Source organism: Lissotriton vulgaris, chromosome 8, assembly GCF_964263255.1.
Source record: "Lissotriton vulgaris chromosome 8, aLisVul1.2, whole genome shotgun sequence".
NCBI classification, from domain to species: Eukaryota; Metazoa; Chordata; class Amphibia; order Caudata; family Salamandridae; genus Lissotriton; species Lissotriton vulgaris.
The window spans coordinates 1,061,471,117-1,061,490,052 of record NC_141696.1 but is presented as its reverse complement, the minus strand read 5'-3'; positions in this window follow the sequence as shown (position 1 = coordinate 1,061,490,052).

Genomic DNA, 18,936 nt, shown 5'->3' with positions numbered 1-18,936 from the left:
GAGAATGGAACACATTGAAAAATTTAGCCAACGACAAACAATTGACATTCCAAAAGGCAGACAAGGGAGGGGCCCTTGTGGTCATGGACACGGATTTTTATACTAAAAATGTGAATGACCATGTGAATAACCCGGATATATATCTTCCACTAGAATCGGATCCCACTCAGGAATACCAACAAATTCTAAAAAAGATCATTAATCATGCCCATGATATGAAGTGGATAAATGACAAAACCAAACAGTTTCTAGAAATTAAACATCCAAGAAGACCAAAACTGTATATGACACCCAAGATACACAAAAATGTGAACAATCCGCCATTTAGACCCATCGTCTCCGCGTGTGGGTCTATCTCTGAGCCCATAGGGAAATTCATCGACAGGTTCTTGCAACCGATTGTACAAAACTCAGCCACATACATTAAAGACACGACAGCTTTCTTGAATATGTTGGAAAAGTTAGCATTGAAGATGGATGAAACATATCTACTATGTACTATAGATGTAACCGCCCTATACACCTCTATTCCCCACAATGAGGGCATAGAGGCACTAGAATGGAGCCTTACTAAAAGCAACCTTCAAGAGGAACAAAAATTGCTAATCATACAACTCATGCAATTTGCATTATTTTGCAGTTACTTTGAATGGAATGGAAAATACTATAACCAAAGCAGTGGAACATCTATGGGCTTTGGGGGGGCGCCCTCATACGCTAACATTTTTATGAACAAATTTGAAACCGACCACATTCTGGAGAATCCGTCATGGACAGACCATTTGATCTTGTACAAAAGGTACATCGATGACCTATTTATAATATGGAGAGGAGCGAGAGAAGATTTGGAAAATAACATCATTGCACTCAACGCCTGTAATGAAAGGATAAAATTCACCCATAATATAGATGAGCAAAACATAGCATTCCTCGATATGAAAGTGTCCATAACAAATAACATCATCACCACTAATGTGCATATCAAGAAAACAGACAAAAATTCGTCACTATTGTTTCAAAGTTTCCATCCAATGTCACTGAAAAAACATTTTCCTACTTCGCAATTTATAAGAATAAAAAGAATCACTTCCAACGAAGAAGAGTTGTCAAAAATTTTCCAAGAACAAACAAAAAAGTACCAAGTAAGAGGATATCCGAATGATGTACTACAAACATCATTAAACAAAGTGGCCAAACAGTCTCGAGTCAGTATGCTGAAAGAAGTGGTAAAAACACAAGAAACTAAAACAGTTTGTGTATTGAAATTTTCTACTGATGCAGCTAAAATCAAAAGAATTGTGAATAAACATTGGAGACTTATTCAACAAGAACCTGATTTAAAAGATCTGTATCAAGAAAACATAACTTTTGCATTTCAAAGATCCAAGAATATTAAAGAAATGTTGAATACACCTAAGAAACTAACCATGACCTATCGAGGCATGCAAAAATGTCAAAATTGCACCCATTGCGGCAATGTAATCATTGGAAATCAATTCACTCATCCTACCAAAGGGCATCAAATTGAATTGAAACACAATAGTACATGTGATACTATGAACTGTGTGTATGCCATTAAATGTCCGTGTGGGAAAACCTATGTAGGTCAGACTGAAAGGAAAGTGAAAACACGCATAACCGAACATAAGAGCAATATTAGACTCATGAACTCTAAATCCACAGTTGCAAGCCACTGGCTTGAAGCACGACATCAAATTTCCCAGTTAAGATACACGGTCTTGGAGAGAATCCTCCCACGCAGCGACATGGATCCGTCTAAGCAAAGACTTAGATGCGAATACCACTGGATTAAAAAACTTAATTCAAGCCACCCAATTGGGCTTAATGATAGAATCGAACATTCATGTTTTTTATAAGAACTACAGCTATGGGTTTGAACTATATCCGTGATCCTTGAAGTGTTCATTGGGTTTTCCCAGTCCACTTGAATGAATGTACCGTTTTTTCATTTTTTTCAGTTTAATTTATCAGTTTGCATGAATATTGTTTTTGTGAGATCATTGTTTTTATTTAATTTAGAGATACCACTTATATTTCCAGGTTATATCATGTATATATTTAGTTAAGATTAGCCTTAGCGCGATTAATCTCTATACTTCCTGGAAGCCATTACGGACCTAGTCACATGACGAGTATCACTCTGCCGTGATTGGAAGGCTTTCCGATCACGTGTGCGGAACTTTACTCCATAGTAGACGCTACACGTTGGCGCGAAATATCGTGAACCACAGAGATGCCGAATTGGGTAACAGACCGGACGGTCTTATGTAAGTAATACAGAACAGAGAGCGCATATCGATTTAACTAGGTTATTTAACATAGTTCCTAAGATTGTGCATTATGATTACCTTAGCGTTTCTATGAAGTAATGATTGTCATGATTTTCACGCTGCACTTGTCGAGTATAACCTAGGAGATATATACAGTTTTGAAGTTAAGGTGGTATCATTCAAACAATCTGAATTTAATCATGAAATGAAAGTATGATTTTGTGTTTATTGGCAAGGTGAATTAACAGGTCCTGTTTCTTTTCACTCCATAGCCCCCTGATGAAGGGTCTGATGAAAAGACCCGAAATGCATTGGGTTTACAAGATGTATTATTAAACTTGGTATAATTATCTGCCAGAAATAGAGAAATAAAATTACTATACCACGGAGAATAATTATGGACTACTGATTTGTGATATATGGAACATTTCATGCATGAAATTATGTAGAATACAGAGAAGAAACCTATGAGTTTCGTTGTAAAACAGCGCACTCAGTTGTAGGAGGGAGTCCCCCTCCCACTCCACGTTTCGAGTTACTTCAAGACAAGGGCCGGACGCCTTGTGACCAGAGTAGCGCTAATCAGAACTAGATAAATTTGCTTATAAATTGGATTAACCTTGTGTGCACCAGGATAACACTTTTTCACAGATAATTATTACTACACAACGATAAATCTGCTTTTATCTCTCAAATTTTAATAATTAAAAAGAGAATTTTTGTATCATTAAAAACCTTTCAGTCAATCACATATTATATGGCATTTGTAATCGTGAACTCTGCTACATCTCTTGACAATTCATCTAACAATTCCTGTTACAGTTTTCAAACAGAGTCACTAACTCATATACATTAATTAATTCTTCACAGAGGAACAACACAAATCAATATAATATATCGCCTTCTTCAGGACAGAAGTATCTTTAAAAACAATACATCTTCTTTCTAAAAAAGTGAATACATACAGTTAGTGTTGTTCAACTTATTAAAATTGCAGTTTATCTAGTTGTGTGCATTTTTTTACCGTGTCTCCGGTATATTTATATTGTTATTTTGACTGGCATTTTTACTTGAATTTGTTATGCCGTCATTAGTTCACTTGGGAATCTAAACCTCTCAGCGAAAGAGTTTCTTATTTTCCTCCTTGTGGTAATATAGATATGTGAACCACACTTTCTGTAATTTATAGAGAAAAAATGTTGTCTGAATGATTATATCTCGTTTCCACAATCAGGAAAGACCCCGGGTGAGATTTTAGTGCACTTACTTTCAACGGGGAGACTCGTATTTGGGGTGTTCTAGTTTCAGCTTGCAACTTTCAATCTGCGCAGCATATTACAACTGATGCCTGTATGAGTTAACAGATCAGGATTTTTTTGATTAGGTCTGTATTGACATGATACTATTCCTATAAATCGAGCTTTAAATGCATATACATACCTATGTAGTCCCTGAATGTGGCTGGACTGTGTGTGCAAATTCCTTCAATTGCTGGTTGGTCTACTGGGTGTTTACGTCTTTACCCTTGTTCACGAGGTTGCTTGCTTTTTCTTTTCGTTACCTAAAGATAAATGTAACTTTTAATGCACGTCTATTTGAATAAGGAGATCACTTGGCTGACTATTGTGACCTGACACCCTTAATAGTGACAAGAAACGGTCTTACGTTTTTGTATTATGACCCCTTATAAAAATTCGGGTCTATATTTGATAAAGACCAGATCATATGATATTTTAAAACACAGACTCCTGTTCATTTAAAGTGTGTCTGTGTTTTGAGATTAATTTGGAATGCTCTTAAGCCCAATCACTCTGTTACCGTTTATCTCAGAGTTGGTTTGCATGTTCTAAATAGCAACATGCTTTGCCTCATATCCTTTATTTTTGTGGCAGTGTCTTAGAGACCATGAAAATAAAGAGAAATTCTAGCTGCGCCCTACCCGCAATTCGGAATTCATCATCCAGTACTGTAGAAAGGGGATTATCCCTGTAGGACTTCAAATAAAAAACGAGCCCGGACTGTTTATTAAAAATGAAAAATTTAAGGAAAGTTGGACGTTAATCGCGAACAGGTGCAGTCGCGATTGGATGTTGCTAATAATAGAGACACCTCAAGACATGGTAATAATTGAAAGGGAGTAGATAGAAACTTTAGAGAAACAACTTAATGATAGCAGGCCCTAGAAGATGCAAAGAAAATACTAGATGAGATCCAAGAAGATTTTAGCGGGTACCAGGAATACATGATTAATAAGAAATCAAACAAGCTACGGAAAGATACCACCAATTATAAGATTGAATCAGTGTACCCCTATATACAGAAAGATTATTATGAGCAACCAGCGGCAACTGAGTATAACGGTAAACATTTTTCTTACAACAAAAATAGATACTTTAAGAAGAATGTAACCTTCTCCGACACCTCATACAATAGCTCAGACTCAGATGGAGATAGAAACAGTGAGAACATAAACAGGAACAATGTAAGAGAGGGAGGATCAGGGAATAACAGAGAATACCAACCAGTTTTTTTAGGGCTACAACAGAGACGTCAGCCCAGAAGATTCAAGACGCGGGGGAAGGGGTTTACAGGCAACCCACAGACAGGGGGAACAATGAGGAGACCATACATGCGTACTCGCAGTCACAAGGACTGGGAATAGTGACCACAAATCTAAAGGCACCGATAATAAATTTATCGGATGAAATACTGACAGTACATGAAATTAGTGTCTTAGAAAAAGGATTAGGATTTGCTCCTAGCACACAAGGATGTAGGTTTGAAATAGAAAGGGATGTCAGAGATTTATTCAGAAAGGTACGAATAAAAAAGTTCTTTAAAGGAAAAGAACCAAGAGAAACAGAAAATAAATCTTGCCTTAAACCGCCTTCCACCTGGACACCTAATATAGGGATGGTAGGGCAAGAAGTAGACACTTTCGAAAAAGTAGTGACCATTGGTTTAGAAAAATTACTAGATACCAAAACATGGACACCAAATAACTTATCAAAATTAGAGAGAGAAGCACTAAAAAACTTGTCCACTTGTGATGATATAACCATAAAACCAGGTGACAAGGGGGGAAGCATAGTGGTACTAAAAACTGAAGATTATGACAGGAGAATGCTGAAATTATTAGAAAACGAAACAAACACACTATAGGGCTTCTAATGCAAGAGACTGGGAAAACCTCAAAAAGAAAGTCAGAGATATAGTACATTTTGCAAAAGAAGACAGCATTATCAGTGAGGAGGAATACCATAGTGTCTGGTATAAAGTCGTTAACAGAACCATTAAGTAAATATATGGATCACTTCATTCAACCGTTGGTAGCTCAGTTACCGTCGTACATAAAGGATACCACACATATCAATTCCAAAATAGAAGGAATAGCATTCAACAAAAATACACAATGGTTGGTATGCTTAGATATAGAAGCTTTATACACAAACATCCCGCAGCAAGATACAGTGAGGATGATGGAGGACATCCTGAGGAGTGAAGTGGGGGATCTCACGGCCCAGGATACCTTCATCATAGAGTGTATAGATATCATCCTGAAAAACAATATTTTTCTGTTTAGGAAAGACTTTCATTGCCAGACAAAAGGTGCCAGCATGGGAGCCACATGTGCTCCCAGTCTGGCATGCCTTTATGTAGGGAAATTTGAAACCCAACATATTTACAACAAGATGAGTCCCTTCTTTGAAAACGTGAAATATTGGTCTAGATTTATAGATGATATTTTTTTCATTTGGGACGGTCCAGAAGAGGATCTTAATAATTTTCTGGAGTGGCTAAACTGTGGAGATTCTAATTTGAATTTCACTTCCACCAAGAGTCAAGCATCAGTAGATTTCTTAGACATAAGGATTCATGAAAAAGATGGAATACTAAATGTTGAATTATTTGTAAAGCCATCAGACAGAAATACCTTACTCCATCATACCAGTTACCACCCCAAATGTCAAAAAGATGGCATTCCATTTAGTCAATTCTTGCGAATAAGGCGAAATTGCAGTGACAGAAAAAGTTTTGAACTGCAGGCTGAAAACCTTAAGGTAAAGCTGACACAGCGAATTCTTGCGAATAAGGCGAAATTGCAGTGACCGAAAAAGTTTTGAACTGCATTCTGAAAACCTTAAGGTAAAGCTGACACAGCGAGGCTATCCGAAACGGTTGATAAAAGAGGCGTACAAACGCGCAAAATATTACAACCGCGATAGCCTATTTGAAACTACGGTAAAAACAAAAGAACAAAATAACGGGATAATAATGGTATCCGATTTCAATGGCTTTAGTAATAAGGTAAAAAATCTGATCAATAAGAATTGGTCCATATTGAATAAAATAGGAGCAGTACCAATAGAAAAGCCAACCTATGCCTACAGGAGAAATAGAACCATCAGGAACCATCTAGTGCAAACATACAGAGAGCCTAAGACTGCCAGTCAAAGGAATGTGGTTAACAACACCCCCATTAGGGGCAATCTACCCTGTAGGACATGTTTACATTGTAAAAATATTATAAAAACAGGCTAGAGGGCGCACTTACGGAATGGCTGCCTAGACGCGCAGCTCCCGTTTCTTGGCACATAATCCTGCATTAATCCTGCACCACGAGGCACTAAACTATCCTGAAATCACCCGCATCCTGAGTCCTGCATTGTTCCCTACACTCGCTCCAACTTTGACGGCTCTAGGAGCTCCGGGACCGGAGATACAGGCGGAGGCAGTTTGACCGACACTGCCGCTGGAGCGCGAGAGGGCGCCGGGCCGGCTGCTGCAACTACGTGACCCCGGGGATCGCCACGAGGCTGCAGGCCGCATCTCGCTGCCGCGATCTGAAGCCCTGCTACGAAGGTAGGAGACGGCTGGCCACACTGCCTGGAGCTGTGCCCCCCCCCCCCCCCCGTCGCTGGCAGATCCTTGTTATTGGTACTGGGGGGGGGCTGCTCATCTCGCCCCTGCATGAGTTTGCGGCCTGCCTGCGCCGCTTCCCGCCTTGCCGCCATGGTTGGCCGGCACAAAGAGCGCTGATGGACCGGCGAGGACTGGGGCCTGACCCACCCTCGAGCCGTGCCACTCACCGACAGTCACTGCACCGTGGCCACACCTGGAGACAATATCGGATGGAGGGTTAGCTGCAGCTCCCTACGGTGTGGGGACCCTGGGATACCCCGCTGTGTGGCAATCCTCGTGGGACTGCCCTCATCGCTGCTGACCGTTGCTGCCTATCCTGTTGACCTGGCCCCTGTCATACTGATGCTGGTAAGGTCTCTAGGGCATGGATCTCCGGCACGATTAGCCCTACACCACTGGGGTCCTCTGGGCACACTGCACGTCTTTGCTTCTACATCCACTACTGCCTGGCTGGAGCCTGGGGGGGCACAGACGGCTGGGATTGCCGACGACTCCCCTGTCTCACGCTACGAAACTACACTGCGGTGGGACCTTCCTGCTCCCTCCCGGCTGCTTTCTCCTCTTTGACCTGCCCTGCACCCTTCTGACTGGGATTGTGGAACATCGCTGCAAGCAGCCATGGGGCGCCCTGAACATCGCCAGCCCAAATTGAGCTTCGACAATGCCCGCAAGGGCACTAAAACGACGTCGGTGAACTCGGAGCCTGGCACGTCTTCTCCGCAGCACACAGCCCCCCCACCCCCGGCCCCGGCGGCGGATCTCACGAATCTAATCCAAGAGATGCGGCAGGGCTTCGCCACTGTTGTGGAAAAAGTGGATGGGATGACGGCTCGATTGGATGCCCTTGTGCATAAGGTGGACCGGCATGAGGAACGCATCACGACTGCGGAGCAGCGGATATCCGACAACACGGATGCCACAGCAACCCATGCGACGCAATTGACCAGAATGGAAAATTTACTGCGCGTCATAGCAGCGAAGAACGAAGATTTGGAGGCGCGCAGCCGTCGCAACAACATACGCATAACGAATGTGCCGGAGTCCACAGCCACAGGCAGAATGGAGCTATATGTGGAGAAGTTGCTTAGGGGATCCATTGGAGACGACGCTTTCTCTCCTCAGTTCATAGTGGAAAGGGCCCACCGATCACTGGCACCAATGCCCCAGCCTGGCTTACCTCCTAGGCCTATAATAGCACGGCTCTTGAACTACCGAGACCGCGACACGGCCCTTCGGGCGGCCCGCACTCAGAAATCGCTGCAATATAATGGGGTCACTTTTTCAATATATCCTGATTTCACACAGATGGTTCAGGACGAAAGGCGCAAGTTTTTGCCTGTAAAGAAAAAGCTGCGGGAGGCCCAAATCGACTATGCCCTCCTATATCCGGCTAAACTGCGTATCACTCATCAGGGTAAGCAACGTTTCTTTACTAACCCGCAGAAGGCAGAGGATTATCTTAAAACTGTGCGGACGGCACGCAGGGGCGGGAATGCGCCTGCAGACGAACTAGAGAATGCTGATTTGCCCCCGGAACAACAAGAAGACTAGCTGCATGTGCAAGGTATGCGCACGGCGCTGGTCGCGCCTGCCGCCTCTCCAGAGGCTTATGGGACTTTGGACATCGGAGTGCTGAGAGAGTGTTGGACACGCAGGGTCATTGCACCCCAGTGGTAATGTACGCCAAGGACCACCCCCTTGGCCTTAGTCTCCACCGAGGGCGGTATACTGCTGGAGCTAAGAGCCAGGTGGTGGCAGTACGCACTCTATGCTTTACCCCTTCTGGGTGTTCCCCAATTCATGGTTGTGTTTTTTGTTACTGCTGTTGAGGTTGGAAGGGAGATCGGGGTTGGATTATGAGGGGGGGATCCATGGCTACTGGCATGTTTGGGATGCTGGGGTGGGTGGGGGGGGGCTGGGGTTCACGAGGCATTTGTTGCTCAGTATGTACATTTATCTGCTGACAAGGTGTTCCTTTGAGATTGGGCGGTATGGCTGTGGCTATGTCACCAGAGCCCCTTGGGCATCCTCATACATAGAGTTGCTGTATATATGGCAGTATTGAATACCTGCGCAAGATTGACATGCTTATCGTGGAATGTACGGGGTCTCAACAATGCGAAGAAATGCAGAAATATAATTGCTTATTTGAACAGACATCATGTGCAAGTTGTCATGCTACAGGAGACACATCTGCCTGCTCAGGGCGATGCTACATTTGCGAAAAAATGGGCAGGTACACGTGTTTTCTCCTCATACTCGACATATGCAAGAGGGGTTGCGGTACTCATTGCCCGCGGGGTACCTTTTCATCGTCTCGGAGAGGCGGTGGACAAAGAGGGGCGTTATGCTTTGCTGTGGGGAAGAATAGGCCGCGATGTCTATATGTTTGTGTCCATGTATGCACCGAATGTTGACACTCCAGCCTTTTATTCTATGTTGTGGGGGGAAATTGTGGCCGTTGGGGCAAGACATGTTGTATGGGGTGGAGATTTCAACCTTGCACTGGTGCCTCACATGGATAGGGCGGACGGTGTCAGCTCCTACAAGCCCAGATCTAGGGAGACATTAGAGGGAATTATGGAGGAGGGGGGTCTTTTGGATGCCTGGAGACACCTGCATACCCAGGGGCGGGAGGGGACGCACTTTACCTCGCACACCGGGACGTGGGCACGTCTCGACTATTTCCTAGTTGATAGAGAGGTTATTGCAGAGTTGGTAAACGTAGAACACCTGCCTAGGACCTTTTCTGACCACAGCCCTGTGTCGATGCAATTCAACGTTCCTGGGTGGGACAGCCCTCGTCCTCAGTGGCGACTGCGACCTGATGTGCTTTTGGACAATGTTTTCCGTACTGAGTTGGGTGAGGAGATAGCTGAGTTTTTCCCAAGGAATAAAGGTTCTGTGGAATCAGTAGAACACATATGGGAGGCTTTTAAGGTCACTGTTAGGGGCTTCTGCATCTCCAAGTGTCACGGGGTGCTGCGTAATATCCTGCAGTCCATAACTGCACTGGAGCGCGACTTGCGAGCTCTGGAACGCTGCATGGTCGCAAGTTCTGACCCACACCTACACGCCACCTTTAGGGAGACACTATGGAAATTTGAAGAGGAGGCAGCTAGGGAGGCGAAATATCGGGGCAAACACTGGGTGGCTCGGAAATATTGCGAGGGTGATAGGCCTGGCAAAGTGCTCGCTGCAATCACTAAACCATCGCGCGTACACAACACTATACTCGAGCTCATTGACGACACCGGCACAGTAGTCAGGGACCCGGCAGAAATATTGACCACCTTCACGACATATTACTCTTCGCTATATACCTCAATGGCAGCGGAACATGCATCACACACTGACTACCTCACTGAGGTGGCACTATGCTGGCTCAGCAACGGCGACAGAGAGTTTCTTGCAGCTCCTCTTGAATTAGACGAAGTTCGAGAGGCCATCATGTCACTTCAGAATGGCAAGGCGCCGGGACTTGATGGCCTGCCGGCTGAATTTTATAAAACCTACGTTGACATAATGGCGCTGGTGCTACGCGAAGTCTTCACGGAATCCTTAGCTGATGGCATACTTCCCCGCTCTATGCGTGAAGTGGTCATCACCTCCCTACTAAAGCCGGATAAAAGCCCCACCACCTGTGATTCATACCGACCACTATCCCTCCTAAATTGCGATGTCAAGATCCTAGCCAAAGTCTTAGCCACCCGACTGTCGCTTCTTATGACCAGGCTGGTCCTACCTGACCAATCGGGCTTTGTGGCAGGACGCTCTACATCCCATAATCTCCGCACCCTCTTTGCCTTGCTTCGCACGGTCCACCCCGACATCCCTGTTGCAGCGGTGTTCCTGGATGCCACCAAGGCGTTCGACTCGGTCGAATGGCCTTACCTGTTTTCGGTTTTAGCCAGCATGGGCTTCCCCAAATTATTTCTTTCTTGGGTCCGACTCTTGTACACAGACCCCACTGCGAGAGTGCTGATCAACGGCCGCCTATCGCCACCTATTGCACTCACTAGGGGCACCCGGCAGGGATGCCCGCTCTCTCCCCTGCTATTCGCCATTGCGGTCGAACCACTTGCATGTCGTTTACGGCAGCTGCATCGGGAGAGTGCAGTGCAATGCCTGCAACGGCAAATAGATGTGTCCCTATATGCTGATGATATCACATTATACGTTAAGCATCCCGAGACACATCTCAATCCCCTGCTCCGAGAATTCATTATGTTCGGAGGGGTGTCGGGTGTCCACATTAACTGGGCAAAGTCGCAGTTTTTCCCACTTACTGACGCAGTGCAAGTCTTCCCTCTCGATTACCCACTAGAGTGGTGTAGCGATGATCTTAAATATCTGGGGATTCGAATATCTCGTGATAGAGAGGAGACGATACGAGCCAACTACGGTGTAGCCATGACCAAACTCACTACTGCGGTGGACAGATGGCTTACGCTGCCGCTCTCCATGGCGGGTAGAGCCTCACTCATTAAGATGGTAATTCTACCTCGCTTCCTGTATCTTTTCCTTAACATCCCCTATTACCCTGGCGCTTTTTTCTTCAGAAAGATCCGCACGGAGCTGCGCAGACTATTCTGGGGCGGCAAATCCCCCCGCTTAAAGTGGTCAACATTGACTCTCCCCTACGATAGAGGCGGCTTCGACATCCCTGATCTTGAAACTTACTACCAATGTGCGCAAGCGCACTTTGCCTACCATTGGATTGCTCCGACTCCTTTCATGCCACACATAGCGGTGGAAGACTGGATTGTACACCCTATACCACTCAATGGGCTGCTGCATTGTCCTGAAGCGTCCATCACCACTGCGAACACCTCAGTTTCCTGCACATTAGATGCATGGCGCCGCATTGCCAGACATCTGTCATGCCTGTTTCCCTACTCTCCTAAGCTACCACTTACTTATCATCCACAACTGTCTCTCTTGTCGGAACGTGGTTTCCGTCAATTGTGTGACAAACTGCTCATCACCTGCTGGGGCGACCTGTTCCATGAGAGTAGTTTCAAAACCAAGGAGCAGTTCTTTCAAGCACAAGCGCATACCTCCCTTGAACTCTTTTATTACATTCGGCTACGCGCGGGGATGCGGGACATACTACCTGACTATCCCAACGAACCTGATAACCTCACGCCATTGCACTTCCTGCTGGAATCACAGGACGGGTCCCATTTGGTATCCGGTCTTTACCGTCAGATCCGCACTACTGCCCCTGAACCGGAGTCTAGTGCCAGGCTGCGCTGGTCCGCTGAACTTGCCATCGACATCACTGATGAGCAGTGGAAATACTGCTGCACGCTTACTTCTCGCATATCTGCCAGCAGCAGATTGAAAATTATTCATTACAAATTCCTTCAGAGAGTATACTATACTCCGGCTCGGAAACACAGATTCGGCTTGGCTGACAACGACCGCTGCGAGCGCTGCCGTGCTGACAATGCTGATTTTTTACACCTGGCATGGGACTGCCCCCAGGTTGCTCATTACTGGCAGCTGGTTATGGAAGCTATTGCGGAGATGGTGGACGAGGCAATGCCCGCTGACCCTTTGGTCGCCGTCCTCGGACACACGAAACAACTGCCTAAAGGAAGCCGCAAATTTGTTGACACTGCCTTACTCTTAGCCAAACGTCGAGTAGCCTGCCGCTGGGGCAGAGGAAGAGCTCCTAAGTTTAAGGACTGGCTTACGGACTTAACATATTGCCAGGACCAACACACTACCTTTGCCGAATTGGTACCCCTCTCTTGCAGACCCAGAGATATTTGGGAACCGTTAACGCACTATCTGCTCACACACTCGGAAGACGATGCACGCTCGAGCGACCCACCCCCCCCCCCCCAGCACGCGGACGCCCCTCCCGGATTGTAGCCCCCTTGATTTTCCTCTGCGACGTCCGACTCTCCTAGTCCCCACACGCTCTCATGCCCCTGCAGCGCCCTGTATGGACTAGATCACCTGCCTTGAACCTGGCCCACGCCCCCCTTTCCCTTCGGGTATGACTCCCCTCTTGTTTCTGCATCCCCAGCCCGACTCGTGCTCTGATTAGATGGCACCCCGGATTTTCTTATTTTTCTGCACCTATAGGACACATCTTGGCAGGCTTATACCACGCTAGGATACCAGTCTCGGACATCAGTTCCGCCATGGACTACGGCCTACTGGCCCATCTCGCTGCACCACACTACAATCGTATTTCGACAAAGCAACACATTGCCTCGTAGTTATAATTTGGGTTGGGGAGTTCTGGGTTACTGTTTTGGAGGGGAATACGTATGTGAAACAAAAAAAAAATATACAGGAGAGGGTTCTCAACTCTCGACTGCAAAAAACCCTGTTCAACTGCTGCTCATCCTTGCCGGACCTGCTCCCTGGACTGCAGAACCAGCATCATGTATGTTTTTCTCCCACACGCCGCCGGGCCCCTGGGATGCCGGCTATTGGCTGTGTACTGTTCATGCATTTTGCTGCCGGCCTCCGGGTTGTGGCGGACCAAGCTGTGTATTACACTCTTTTCAATCCAATAAAGCAGGTTGAACCCCAAAAAAAAAAAAAAAAAAAAAAAAAAATATTATAAAAACAGACAGGTTGGAAGTGAATGGAATATCCCACTGGATGAACGACCATGTGAATTGTCGAACCTCCAATGTGGTGTATATCTTAATCTGCCAGTGCCAAAAATGCTACGTTGGTCAAACAGGGCGAGAAATGCGCCTGCGACTCACCGAACATCGGTCAGCACTAAAAAATCGAAAGAAAAATGCTCCCCTTGTTGAGCATTGGATTGCAGAGAAACATGGAATTGATGACATAAAATGGTTCATCCTCGAGAAAATTAAAACATCGACACGAGGTGGAGACCAAAACAAGAAACGCAAACAGCGAGAACAGTTTTTTATGTCAAAATTTAAAGCATATTATTTAGGACTTAATGGACGTGAAGAATGGGACAGATTGATAAGATAATGGAGGATTAAAATGACCGAAAGGAGTTAAAGCAAGACTGTGATAAAAGCAATATGCTATACAAAAAGAGACAGTGAGAATAAACATGTACAGGAACCTAATAGATAGGAGGAAGGCACAATGAAACCAAACGCTTGATCTTTGGAAAATATGGAGTAAAAGCTTACAAAAGAATGTGTACCAGAATAATATAATATAATGTCACATTACATCCGAAAGTTCAACGAAAATGACTAATATTATTTATTGTGTAACATATACTAGGCAAGGGATCTTAACAACTGTGTCATACAGTGCATACATGATGATGAAGGGAACTTTTTCTTCTGTATGATCCAAGTATTAAGTATTGCCGTCATAATCGAAGGGTAGAATATGATATGTTCGAAAGTTTTAAAAAATAATGACTAATACTGTGTATTGATAAAAATGCATTAATAACTAGACTCTAACAATTGTGTCATAATGTGCATAATTGATATATGGAAATAGGACCTTTTTGTATGAGTTTAGTACTGTATATTGCTACTATATACCCTAAGGAAATAATGTGTATTATTGAAACTTCCATGCCTGTTGAGAAATAATGTATAGATCGACAATTATTGGTTTTGTCACAAATTGCAGCTCGATACATAAAACAGTGTATGGTTAAGATAAAAACATGGAAAATGGAGTATTTACGACTCAAAAACGACCCAAATGGAGCTTTTAGCAGGACGTATCTGATGCAGGAAAGGATGTAATAAAGACGGCTGGTCCGGTATATTAAGTTCTGTGCCGATATACAAATATTTAGTTTCTCCGTGTAATAACGTAGAAAAGTAAGGCACAATAGATAACAGACAGGAATAACCATCAAAGCATTCCCAGTAACAATTGAACATAAGCAATGTAAAAACTATTAAAACGGAGGGATCTTAACGCATATTAGACGCGATGATTTGCTGTAATATAGCCGACAATAAATAATAAATAATAAAAAAGACTGGTGCCGACAATTCATACCAGTAACATATACGTATTGCAGTGGGCATCTTAGTGTTTATAAACTACAATCATGGTGCATGTTCTTGCGAGTCATTGCAACCAGGGCAACCATAGGAAACATACCGCAAAAACTACTAAAATGGCGCCGTAAACTTGAATGCGCAAGTCACCTAGTTAGTGTGAATGAAATTAAGCTAATTATCATCAATCAGCTAATTACGGGCAACGCAGGCCCATATAAAAGAGTAGAACTCCAACACCCCCCATTTCGGGGAGCCAGACGGGGTTTGATGCTACCCACTATAAGAAACAAGGTAAGGAGAACGCTTAATACGGAGGAACCTTAACGGGGGTAGGGCGCGGCACGCAAAGTTTTCTTTAGTATGCCGAAGCCCTTTAACTTTCACTGACTCCGAGATACTGTCATAATGTTAGACAACAGGGCAGATCAAGGATAACGTGCACATTTGGTGAGCCGCAATGAGGGAAGGGCACGGCACGTAAAGCTTTCTGTGGAATGCCGAAGCCCTTTAACTTCCCCTAGATACTGCCATAATGTTAAACAATAGGAGGCAGTTTCGGTTGCTAATTAAGGCATATAGACCGAGGATAACGTGTAAATTTGTCGACCCGCATGTCGACTACCACATAGGTTTGTATATGCATTTAAAGCTCGATTTATAGGAATAGTATCATGTCAATACAGACCTAATCAAAAAAATCCTGATCTGTTAACTCATACAGGCATCAGTTGTAATATGCTGCGCAGATTGAAAGTCGCAAGCTGAAACTAGAACACCCCAAATACGAGTCTCCCCGTTGAAAGTAAGTGCACTAAAATCTCACCCGGGGTCTTTCCTGATTGTGGAAACAAGATATAATCATTCACATAACAAATTCAAATACAAATACAAATTCAAGTAAGAATGCCAGTCAAAATAACAATATAAATATACCAGAGACATGGTAAAAAAATGCACACAACTATATAACCTGCAATTTTAATAAGTTGAACAACACTAACTGTAGGTATTCACTTTTTAGAAAGAAGATATATTGTTTTTAAAGATACGTCTGTCCTGAAGAAGGTGTCAAAATATCAGAAAGCACCGAAACGCGTAGACAAAGGACTGTTTTCAATGTTTTCTTATTAATGCGATATGTTATATTGATTTGTGTTGTTCCTCTGTGGAGAATTAATTAATGTATATGAGTTAGAGACTCTGTTTGGAAACCTTAACAGGAATTGTTAAATGAATTGTCGAGAGATGTACCAGAGTTCACGATTACAAATGCCATATAATATGTGATTGACTGAAAGGTTTTTAATGATACAAAAATTCTCTTTTTAATTAATAAAATTTTAGAGATAAAAGCAGATTTATCGTTGTGTAGTAATAATTATCTGTGTCACTATTGAACACGAAATTAAGGTAATTCGTGTGTAGGCCTTTTGGTCACTGATACAAAGTAACCAACACAGAAAGGAATTTTTCTTTTTATATAGTATTCTATGTACCCCCACCACACAATGCTGTAACTCCTCTCTGTAAAAAATTGGGATACTGGTGGAAGCCCCACTCAGGCAACAACCACAACTCTTGGTAGGGTCAACAATGAAAGTGACTAAATTATTCTGTGCTTAATCCTCTGGTATCTTGGCACAAAGGCAGTCAGTTTTAACTTTGAGGCAATGTGTAAAGTATTTATGCAGCACACACACAGTATAAAGTAAAAACACAGCATAAGAACAATCTCAAACCATTTTAGAGGCATAGAGTACATTTTAATAAATAAAATGGTGGCAGAATGACAAGAATCCAATCAGTAGAACCAAAGATATTACACATTAAAGTGCCACTCCCGGTCAACTGGTTGTATTAGACTGGGGGAAAATCACAAGTCCAGCTGCAGTAGAGCACATGCCAGATACAGGGACACGGTTAGTCCTGCTGCAAAGTTACCTTCTAAGTCCTGCGAGAAGAGGTCTGCTCATGGTACTGCACAGGGCAACCCACGCTATATACTTTGAAGATGTGCCTCTTAAGTCCTGTGATGTACGGATAAAAAACACAGAGCCACTATTTTCTTTATTGACCTGAGGTTCCTAATAGCCAAGCACTTGAACAATCACAGGTGGAAATCACCTACTGCTCCTGCGGTCAATGCCTGGGAACGTTCCATGCAAACCTAGGTTCAGATTAAGAGAACTGCCTTACGCAGGGAAGACAATAGAGGCTTTTATAAAAACCCTCTTGTATTCTGTTGTGAGACTATACTAGATGACTGGTGACTCATCTGAGGATGGTATGATACTTATGGGCACCGTGACCTCTTCGGACAATCGCCCTCCATCAGGGGCCATATTACACAAAGTGCCCCGGGGGCGCACCGGGCATTTGCGCTAGCTGTGCACGCCACCAGGGCACTTTGGTATTACAAAAGGGGCTGTAGACGCTTGTGCTGCCCCTTCTGTAATATTTATAGCGCTGGCGCACATAAAGCACCAGTGAAATCTTCAGGGGGCATTTCCTCATTTGCATGGGGTGTGCCCCATGCAAATATGGGAATCCCTTTGCCTCTGCACCCACACTGTATTACAGACGCAGGCGCAGAGGCAAAGAAGCTCTCAGGAGGTGCACTGACAGTGTGCCACCTGAGAGCAGCCCTATGGATGAGGGAAAGGAGATCCCATGGACCCCAGGCATCCCCCTTGTAGGTTGGGTATCTCTGATCCCGCTTCAAAGTGCAGGCAGGTTGCCGTCTGCACTGTTAAAACAGGGTGCGGCTTCAAAGCTGCTGCTCTATTTTTCACATGAATGCACTTCCCCCAGGGCAGTGCGAGTTTATGGCCACCCTAAGGGCAGTGCACTCAGCATAATGCAGTACATTTTCCTTCATTGTGCTGGGGAACCATTTAAAAGATGCGCTCAGTGGAATGAAGGAAAATGTTACGCATGTATAATGCAGCCCTAGATGTACTAGACCATCTGCGCTGAACCACCCTCCCCATCACATGTAAGATATCTTACAGGTCATTGCTCTGCAACACTGCCTCTTTTCTTTTTAATTTTTTCTCATGCTGTAAGACTTGTTATTGTTTCTTTTTTCCTTCTACAGTTCGTTGTTTTATCTTCTGTAACCATTGAATCTTGATTTAATGTCCTTGTAACTATACAATACTAGCATTGTACATGTACATGAGCCATGTATACACTGTACTATTTGAAAACTCGATTAAAAGATTCAAACAAAAAAAGAGTTCCGTTCAAGTTTAACAAGGCTGCAAGGAGCAAGTGGAATGGTTGTCACTGGAGTGCGAAGAGATGGTTGGGTATTGTGAATGCTCGTCCCTTAGCGCAAAGAACAGGTCAAGTGCTGTGGATGGTCCTTACCATAGCTTCACATTGGGAGTAGTCTCAGCTTATCGTTGCTGTACATTGAAGTGCAGGTATTGCATTGCCAGTCGTAGTGGACAGTCATTGTCGGCGTGAAGTACATGTTTTACCCAGCTTCAAATTTGCAGTTGTGGTGAGTGGAATATTCTTTGCATGAATGGGCCTGTTCACACTCACGAGGAGCCAAACTTTCATGGTTTTCACCTTTCTTTTCATGGTGAGCATCCACTGATGCCAGCCAAAGGCCCAGGACCTAGGAGGCACCTTTTGGGATTAGGACTCACTTCAGAAGAGCCCAGCAGCAGGGCTCAGGTAGGTCCATTTGCAAGTCCAGAGAGGTTCAATTGGCAGAAGCC